Genomic DNA, 10,516 nt, shown 5'->3' with positions numbered 1-10,516 from the left:
GAGCCGATGGGTACGGTTATAAAGGCGCTGAGGTGCTCCGGTGCATGGCAGGCTCCTGTAATTCTTGGCCGCCGGTGACGAGAGGGATGATGATTGCAAGGGCCCTGCCGTACGTGCGTGTCCATCCATGTCACGTCATCAGTGCTCACACTTGGCTAGTATCTTTAATTTGTTGGAATCTTTTCTTTCTTTTTTGTGCCACATGAGAACGAGAGTGGAAAAATCTGAAAAAGACATGAGCAAAATGAATGGACGAAGAAATCAATTGTGCAAATGATTGGAAAAGATGGATATTAAGCTCGATGTTGTAGGACCGGGAAGTGTTGATGGTCCCACAGGAATACCATATATAGGAATAGCACATGGATACCAGGTGTTTTTATGTATGTTCTCATTGACTCCATATTCCTATGCATGCATGCATTCACATGCATAGTCATCTGCTGCTAGCTGAGACATATCTGAGAACATTATATTCATCGCTGGAATGCAAACATCGGAAAATCATGGGCTATGTCTACACTCCTACCCCCCTACTGCTAATTGATTGATTGAGAATTGCTTAAATATCTCCATAGCATTTAGATCAAGATTTAATCATTCTCATCTATGTCACTATATGCCATGCAAGCTCAAAAGTTCAATAAGGTTCTACTTGCACATTTCAAGAGTGAAACTTCAGAATTGGTAGTGTGCAATTTTTAGTAATTGAGTCCACAGAAATTTCAGCTAGCTACTCCCACAACTTAATAAAAAGGCGCATTTTTGGACTTAACACGGTCTTTAAAATGCAAATTTGACAACTAGTTTCTATTGTCATATATGTATAACAACCGACACAACTATAATATTTATGAAAAATACTCTTTGAGTCTATTATATGCATATGGTTCAAGTTTCAAATCTAAATATATAAGTTAATACTGATGGTCAAAGTTTTCATAGTTTGACTTAAGACATGTCCAAAACATCATTTTTATGCGAATTCGTGGGAGTAAGATTAGCAAAAGCAAAAATCATTTGAATCAATAAGATCATTATATCAGTAGAAACTCCTACCCCCCCCCCCCCCTACTGCTAATTAGAGCATGAACCACAATATAGATCGAAAATAATGAAAGCTCAATTTCATTGGAGCATCTCAAAATAACGAGTGCATTATCTTGTTGAAAAAAAGTATTAATATCATTGAATGTTTTAGTTGCTCTCTAGCTTACGCATGGGGTTGTGTATGTACATAAAAGTTTCTTATTTCCCTATTTATTCTTTGTTACATTATTGTGAACCATATGTTGAGGATTTTACGAGCAATAAACTACCTAACGGCGGGGAAGGGGGGGACTGAGAAACGCGGTTACCCTGTGGTAACGAAAACCTGCTCACCATACAACTACTCCTACAGTAAATACAGTAGAATTAAGATCTAAGTTCAAGTAAATGGCTGTTTTTTCACCTTAGAGCTTGTACATAGTATTTTGGTTCATCTAAATGCAAGCTTCATATATCTCCTTATACTATTATTTAGTTTCTGTCACGTCATCATAAATTTTAAGTGTAAAATTTTACCCATGATTATGTCACTACTGTCAGCGATGCCGCTAGCTATGAGACGAAATTAGCTTACACCATTAATATATCCTTTTAGGCCGGATTTGACTTTTGTGCCTTGTGATGGGATGTACATGGGAATGATGATTGGCTTGCGTGCTAAACTGGCTTAGCTAAGCTAGGTAGTCCAAAGTCGCTGGAGACTTTGGAGAAAGCTTTTTCGTCTACTCTTACTCCACAAGAAGAATATGCACGACCGGGCCATCACCTGATCGATTATATGGATAGTTTAATCTACGGACAATTCCATCAAGCCGTGCGAATATACCGAGTCTTCAATTATATCGAATTTTGTACAAGATACTGGTGAACTGTGCACTACTCAATCGATTTGCCTGCGTAGGTCAGATTGAAAAAATAGTGCACATCAACTAAATCATGTACTATATGTATAAGATCAATTGATTCACTTGGGATATGACCGATAAACCCCTGGAAGAAGTAAAAGCTAGCTCTAGCTAGTAGACATGGTTTGGGAGTATACAATTTTATCGTTTTGCTTTTGCTCATTCTTACTCCCATGATATGACCGATAAAGGGCTAGCACTAGTTATTGTTTTCCCTTTTTATTCAAATGTTATATCAATGTGATATAACAACACTCAATGAATACCTGGCCTCTGCATAACAGCATGCACACAGTCAACAAATATGAAGAATAATATAAAAACATCTTTTTACAGGAACCATAAATAAAAAAGTAGTATGGGATATATGAGGTCATATCCGAAGGCTACACTGTTATCAAGGGTGAGAAAAACATGTCCGTATGCTTCAATCGAGTGAAGTAAGGCTGTCAGAATCACGATTCTATTAATACGATTCTATGACTTTATGATCCAAACTGACTCATATGATTCTGTGATTCCAGTTAGTGAAATCTATGTTTTTACGGTTCCACTAATGAAGATTCTATGGTTTGCGAGCCTACTATATCAGGGCTCCAATCCGATTGCTTGATTCTGACAACCTTTGAAGCGAACACCATCATAAAAAAGATACATATCTTTCGAAACTGTGTAGGATAGACCTAATACGAAGCCATTGTATGCACACGTAAATAACCATGAGTATGGAGGTTGCTAGCCAGCTACTTGAAGAGAATGTTGTGTGTGAGATTTGTCTCATTAGGAAGTGCATGTGCATGCAGCTTAATTTCTCCCTCGAAACCTCGTAAGGCACTAGTATAACGTATATACTTATAATTAAGCAAACATATGCATGTATGCATGCTATTAGCAGTACTACAACATCCATCCATCTATCTATAGATATCTATCTATCTGATCCATTTCGCACGTGCGTGCTTTTAGGGACAGTTAATCACGTTGCACAAGGCGTGACGGCGCCGTCTCTTGTTCCATCTTGTATGCATCCGCGCTGTCCACGTGTGCACCCCGGCCGGCCTGTCAGAGTCTCTTACGTGCCGGCCATGGATGCATGTAGGCTTAGCAGGGGCATCCTACAGCTAGATCACCTTGAGCAGGAGTATATTCCAGCGGCAAATTAATTGCACTCGTCGCTAGCTTAGATCTACGTGTACCGCTGATGCATGCAGCCGGTGGTCCATCGTCATATGCATGCACACGTGTGTGTAGGTGCTCGAGCGGGGCCCGTTAATTCCCTCGATGAAAAGGATGCAAAGACTAGTTGTCGATCATGACATCCACTCGTGCTATGCGAGCTACTTTTAGCCATCATACACGGTTTGGCATGCCAAACACTGCTGAAATTTTTTTCTACTCCCTTCGTTCGAAAATACTCGTCTTAGAAATGATTGTATCTAGACTTGTTTTAGTTCTAGATACAACCATTTCTAAGACAAGTATTTTCGAACGGAGGGAGTATGTGTATATATCCTTGCGTACTTCATCATATCCAAAATTGATGTATATATGGCATACATGCATGTGCAGAGGTAAAAGGCCTTCTTGTTTTCAAGGGAAGTCAAAATTGATTGTACGCCGGTTAGAGCTAAAATTCCATTTAGCACCTGTGTGTTTTGTGCCCGCCGAAGTTGCAATTTGGATTTAAATTTTGAGATGCATCCTATCACAATTATTTGTGGAGATTTTCGTGCCTTTTGGTGACCGGTGCATGAATAGTATAGCACCGTAAAGTATGAAGGTACATCAATAATATATAGTAAGTTTTTGAGTTGGGTAGATAGGTACTTTCCGCAAAGAGCAACGGTAACTATCTTAGCAGCAAAATGGCATCTCTCCTTGTATTTTCGGATAAGTGCGTCGATATCTCCTAGTAACACACGCACGTACTTAGTTATTGCTAGTGTATTCATGTAGGCACACGTGGTCAGGATCGAGTGGACGATGAGTGGCTAGCGAGCTAAACAAGCTACCCAGCTAGCGCCAAATTGGAGGAAAGAAATGCAATGCGTGACGGTCGATGATACGGACGGATGGACGGTGATCGATCATCCCCGTACCTATCAAACATCGCATTCGGGTTAAAGCAGCAGCTATAGCCAGAGATCGATAGCAAGACACGCATGCACGTGTCGACAGGCCGAAAAGACGGAGTCTGTTTTCATGATATATCCATCATTAGCACAAATCTTCATAAAAAAACAATCTTACACAAATTAAAAAATGCATCAAAATCATTGGGGGTGCTGAAGTCTTCTTCCTCCTGCATTCATTGACGATTCATTGTGAGGTTGCTGCCTCTAGGCTTTCGTCTCAAGAGACCATACTTTTCGTTTTTGCGAATTTAGCGGAGCAAACTTGTTGAAACCCAGAAACAAAACAAGTATGTGCATGTAAAATTGAAACTTAAGCATGGCCATTTGTGCTTGGTGCAGGAATAGCAAAACGGTCAAGGAGCGGTATGAGCTACAAGTGCGGAAACAACCAACCTGTGATTTTTGCACTGCCCGCAAACGATCAAGTTTAAGTCTGAAAATTGGCACGCACGTACTTATATTCATTCTCTACACATGTATGATTATTATGAAACATCTTAAAACTTACATGATCTGTTTTTTAGAACCAAAATTCACTGTATGGTTGGCCGCACCCAGTACCAGATTGGCATTTTTCAGGTACTCCCTTCATCCCACAATATAGCTTGCTAAAACGACTTATATTGTGGGACGGACGGAATACATGCTACATCTGGTACTTCCCCCCGTTTTCTTGGAGTGGAAACTTCAAACCTGGCGATCGATCTAGTGGACTTATTAATGGTCATGGATTATACAGTGAAAGCTTGTGTGCTACCGTTCACTTGACTGCTACCGTAGCAGCCCTCATGAGGTCATGAGTCTTGATCACTATAGGCACGTACATGGCCAGCCACAAGAACATGCATTTTTGTCGTTCTCGTGACAAACCCCTGCCCACATAATTAAAATCTCTCTTCTCCACCAAGTAAATAAATTGACTGTACCGATGGGGTTAATTAAATTTCACAGAATTGACCCGACCGGTCGATCAAAAAGAGGGAGAGCGAACTGAGCAACATCAACAGCACGTGCCACTTGATAGCTAGCTGCCAACAAGAAAGAAAGAAAGAAGTAAAACCGGCCAAGCAGGAGTTTTCCCTGTACGTGAATGTGACCCGTTCAATGCATGCATACATATGCATATTTTTTCCACTTTTGACCCGACCACATCAATCCTATCTAATCTCTTGAAGCACAAATGGATGACTCGGTTCCAGGTTGTGATGTTTAGAGCATCTTCAATAGATGGTCCATATGTAAAAATACCTAACTTTTGGACCGTCTGAGACAAAAAGCGCTGTTTCAACAGACGGTTCATATGCAAAAAAAATTGGACCACAGCCTCCTCATGATGTAAAATACAACACCTCGCGATGCAAATATACATCACGAGACGCATCTGGTTCAAAACCAGCCGCCGCGCGCGAATGCCCAACCGCCACTTCATTTTCTTTCCCCGCTCGCGCCCGTCTGCCCGCCCGAAGAACAGCCGGCCAGAATCCGCCGCCGCGACCACCCAAAACCTCGCCGTCGGCGCCGCCACCATCCCACATCCCCGCCGCCGCCCTCCGCCGCCGTCGGCCCCGTCGCCTCCCCGCCGCCGCCCGAACGCCGCCGAATCGGGTGGCAGCCAGCGCGGGATTCGGCCCCTCCGGTGGTCCGGCTGCCGCGGTAGGCCTCCGCCGAGTCTTATAGGCTGCTGCCGACCTCCTCCCATCGGTCGTGAGCCTGTCCACGGCCGTTGCGCCGGTCGCACGACCGCCGCACCAAGCGCTCCGCCCGGCTGCCGAACTAGTCTTCGCCACCCGCCGAGCTCCTTTTGGCCGGCCTCCTACCTCATTTCTTATCACCGCCGCCGTCTGCAGCCGACCGCAGCAGTCAATCCAACCGGCGGCCATCTTCTTCCACCGCGCGCGCAAGGTGTTCGACGGAATTCCCCAAGGCGTTTGGACTATGAATTTGGACCATCTATTGGAGTTGCTCTTTTGAACCATGAATTTGTACCATCTGTTGGAGTTGGCCTTTTTTCGAAGCTCCAAAACGCACTTTTTGACGGTCCAAAATTTACATCTTCAGTTTTGGACCGTCAAAATCTGGACCATCTATTGGGGATGCTCTTACTGCGTAACTCAAGTTGTTGGTCTATTTGATCGCTCTTCAGTCTGATACGACGCTAGGCACTTGATTGTTATTTTCTGTTTGATGTTATTTTATGTTTGAAGGCACTTGATTTTTTATAGACATTAAATTCAGTCAGAGCAACAGGAGCGTGCGCGGGAAATTTTGTTCTCCTTCCACTTCCGACGTACAAATAAGTGGCGTTTGGTTGGGTTGTGGATTTCCTGAAAACTGCTGCAAGAGATTGTTGTGGGAAAACAGTTGTCAACTGTGTGTTGTGAGAGAGCTGTAAAGCCTTCTGGCCAACTAGTCCATAAGCTGTAAAGATGAATGTTTGAAATCCCCCTAAGAGCTGAGAGGTTGGTAGCATAGTGTTCAATGAAAATAACATCATTAGAGCAACTCTAGCAGACCCCTTAAAACGCGTCAACCCGTAAAATAACCGCTCGTTTACAGTTTCGCGCGAAAAAAAGTGGCCAGACCAGAAACCGTATCGGGCCGCGGACTGAAAAAAAATTGCAACTTCGCCCCCAACCTTTAGATTCACAAGGCGGGAGGCCGACCCGAGCGCGACCCCTATCGTCTACGAGATTTGGCAGGAGGGACATTTCCACCCAGCTGTTCCCGCCTCCCCCGCCCTCCGCCCCCAACCACCTCCCTCCGCCCGCTACGGAGCACCCTCCCCGACCTCCCTCCATCGCCATGGTATATTCTTTCCTAAGGTTATCCATAGCCATAAGTATTTTTATGGAATATCCGTGGGCATAAGTTTACTATGCATGAGGAGCCCGAGGGAAAGAAAGGAATGAAATGGTGTAAGGACACTATTGGCAATCGCTTGAACCTGGAACCACTATTCCATCAGCTGCTCACCCAAGTTCCTCCTAAAGAAAATCATGCTTAATTGGTGAAAAGTTAAGAAAATTAATTTGAGACAAAGATGAAACTTTTCTTTGAAACATCATCTTCCCACTGAAAGAATATTTTGTATTTAAAAAAACATTGACGAGGTTATCACAGGCACCTCATAGTCGACGGGAACGCCTTATCCACAAAGATCATCGGAAAGCCTGAAACAAATCTAGAAAACTAGCAAGATGCCCGTGCATTGCACAGAACATCAAGATGCATTTTTTTACAAAACACATGGTGTGATTGACCCATGCAGGAGTAATCCCATGTGTAAAAACTAATTATATCTCGAGATTTTTATCAGAAAAATGATATCTCGAGAATTTCATCGAAAAAATGGTATCTCGAGAAAGATGAGAGATAAGGTGAGGAGGAATGGGGCATGGTGGTGACTGGTAGTCGGACTGGGCGGAGGCATGAGGATGGACGGCGCCGACAACGGCCACCATGCCAGATTGTTTCAGAAACTTCCTTTTTTAATTGCTCAACAATGAGATTGTGGGAGATAAGGATGAACGAGGCAAGGCCTTATCTGTAAATGTGGAGAGAGGTGCGGGTATCTTTTATAAAATTGTCATAGTTTGCTTTCTATCCATCAGATATAGATCAGGCGGTCTATATTACAAGATGGCAGGCACATCATCATCACCAACTCAGTTTTTTTTAATAAAAGTAGAGATACGAGCCGAGCCAAGTCTAGGACTTGAACCGTGGTGGTCTGGTTCCGACACAAAGAACGTAATCGTATGAGCTATGCTCGCGAATAATATGCATTAGTGAGACACCAAAACATCAAATGTAGGGTTTGATCCCTGGTGGGTTGGAGATACCACCATCTCCATAAGACTAGCCATAGTGGGAGTAACTTCAGTAGTAACATCGAGTCCAACTCAACAAATTTGCTTATGTGGCAATGAGTTAATGAGGAAAGAGGTAGTTGTAGTAACTTAGCTAGTTACTGTAACATCACATGTCCCAATGCAATATGAGTCTATAACCTAATAAATGAATCCTTGCATGTTACCACACTTAAGTTACTACCCACTATGAAGGTAGTAACATAGTCTAGGGATACGTGTATGTTACTCTTCATTGTGGCTAGTCTACCCAATATTTTTTAAATGAAGGGAGTGCATGACAACCGGACAATTATTATGTTCTGAGCTCTAATTATGCAAATGACATACGCCTTGTGTGTTCTTGAAAAAGGAAAAGATAGAGAAAGCACACGCACACGCACACGACCGATGCAGAAAAGTAAATGAACCAGCTAGACGCATACATAGTACATGCCACATCTGGTACCTTCCTCCCGCTTTCATGGAGTGGAATTTCCAAAGCAGAGACGATCGAGTTAGCTAGTGAGCTTGGATTTTGTGGTATCGTTTACTCTTGACTACTGGCAGCCTCTCGAGTCTTGATCGCCAGCTGCAGCCTGCCGATAAACATATGCATTTTGTTTTTCTCGTGACTCGCTCATCCAATCATATCCATATGATTCTCTTTTACCGCGTGAAAACCAATCGTGTCCAGGGGTTGATTATAGTTGACGGGCTAAAGGAGGAACATAAGCAACAGCACGTGCTAGATACCCCGCTGCCAATCGTCAAAAAGACACAAGTAAGAGCAACTCCAATGAGGCCATCCATTTCGTCCGTGGCCGTTCGTTTGGATTGGTGCGGACAAAAAAGCCGGCCCAACACGTTGACCCAAACGGACGCGCGTCCGCTTTCGTCCGTCTGCCGACCCATTCTTGGTCCATTTTTTAGCCTGATTTGCGTTGGCGCAGACACAAGACGGACGCGCGCGCTCGTCCGCTTTCTTCACCTGGCCCGCTGGTCGGTGGCACATTAGATTCACACACTCGCCCGCCTGCTACGTCGCCGACGCCCCCGGCCATTTTTTTCAGATTAAAATGGATACATAGATAGTTCTAGCGTACACAGATAAAAGAAAGAGAACAACTACTCGTCGCTTTTTGACTCCGACTCGGTAATATCCTTCTTTGACATTTGAAGGTAGGCGTCCGCAAGCTGCTTGTCTTCAAAGTCCCAACCCGACGTTTCTTGTAGCTTCAGTTTCAATTGAGCTGCCTGCTTTCGCGAACGCTTGTCCTCCCGATAGGCGGCTCGCTCCCTCCTCCTCGCGTCCCTCTCCGGTCTCAATTGCTTGTAGAACCGGCGCTCGTCGATGATGTCCTGCAGGTAGCCTCCGCGCCACAGCACCAAGGCTTCCACGTCCTTCTCTGCGATGGCGAGGCGACGCTGCCGCCTCCGGTGGACACGACGATCCTCGTCGGTGAAAAGCCGCGGGAGAGGCGCCAGATCCTGCGCCCGCTGGCTCGACACGTTGGGAAAATTCATATCCCGACGAGGCCTCAGGAGGCGCCACGCCGCCGCGTCGTGCGCGCGGGCCGCCTCCTCTGCGGTGTCGAAGGTGCCGAGGACGAGACGTTTTCCGCGAAACCAGATCTCGGCGAAGAAGGCGCCGGAGCGGCGCTCGCGGACTCCGCGAAAATCCGAAGCGCGCAGGCGGCGGATCGACATGGTGACGCAGAGACGGCGAGAGTGGGCGGCCGACAGAGTGTGGAGGGAGCGCCTTCTTTATAGCGAGCGCCGGCCACGGCGCGCACGCGAACCTTTCCCGCGCGCTGGAGCGCCAAAACCAAAACCAGCGCGCGCTAGGCCGCTTTCCCCTGCGCGCGCGAACCTTTTCCCGCGCGCTGGAGCGCCAAAATCAGGGTGACGGCACGATGTTAAACGCGCACGGTCATGAAAATGGATCGGCCCGTTAGACGCACTGCCGACCCAAAATTAAAAGAGGACAGACGACGGGCGGGCGGCCGACCCAAATGGACAAAAAGCGGACAAAAATGATGTCCATTTGGGTCGCCCGTTGGTGTTGCTCTAAAACCGGCCAGCCAAGGAGGAGTTGTTCTAAGTGACTACTGTTCAGTGCATGAATATATACCTTTTCCACTTTTGACCCGACCAATCGACCTATCCAACCCAATCCACTCCAATCTCCTCAAGCAATTTCATTCGAAGCTGTCACTTGAGTTGTTAGCCAGTTCGATAGTTCTTCTGATTTATACGACGCTAATTAAGCACTCCTATTCTGCCCCTAGAAAACAGAGCACTTTGATTCTGGAGATACATTAGTTCGGTCAGAGCAACACGAGAACTACTAGCGCATACGGACAGTCAATACACTTACACACATGCACATATATGCATAAACAGTTACAACCTGCTGCTGCTGCAGGTCAGAGGTCTCCAAAAAGAAGATCAACTCATGTGACAGACCTACTACTTTTTAATCCCCACGAGCGCCCGCCCAACTGCCCAAGCCTCATTGTCAAACGAAGACCCGTTTGTCAGACGATATGAACACCATCAACACTCAGTTTCTTGC

This window comes from Triticum urartu, chromosome 3, assembly GCF_003073215.2.
Source record: "Triticum urartu cultivar G1812 chromosome 3, Tu2.1, whole genome shotgun sequence".
NCBI classification, from domain to species: Eukaryota; Viridiplantae; Streptophyta; class Magnoliopsida; order Poales; family Poaceae; genus Triticum; species Triticum urartu.
The sequence above is the reverse complement of the archived record's forward strand: the minus strand, read 5'-3'. Positions refer to the sequence as shown.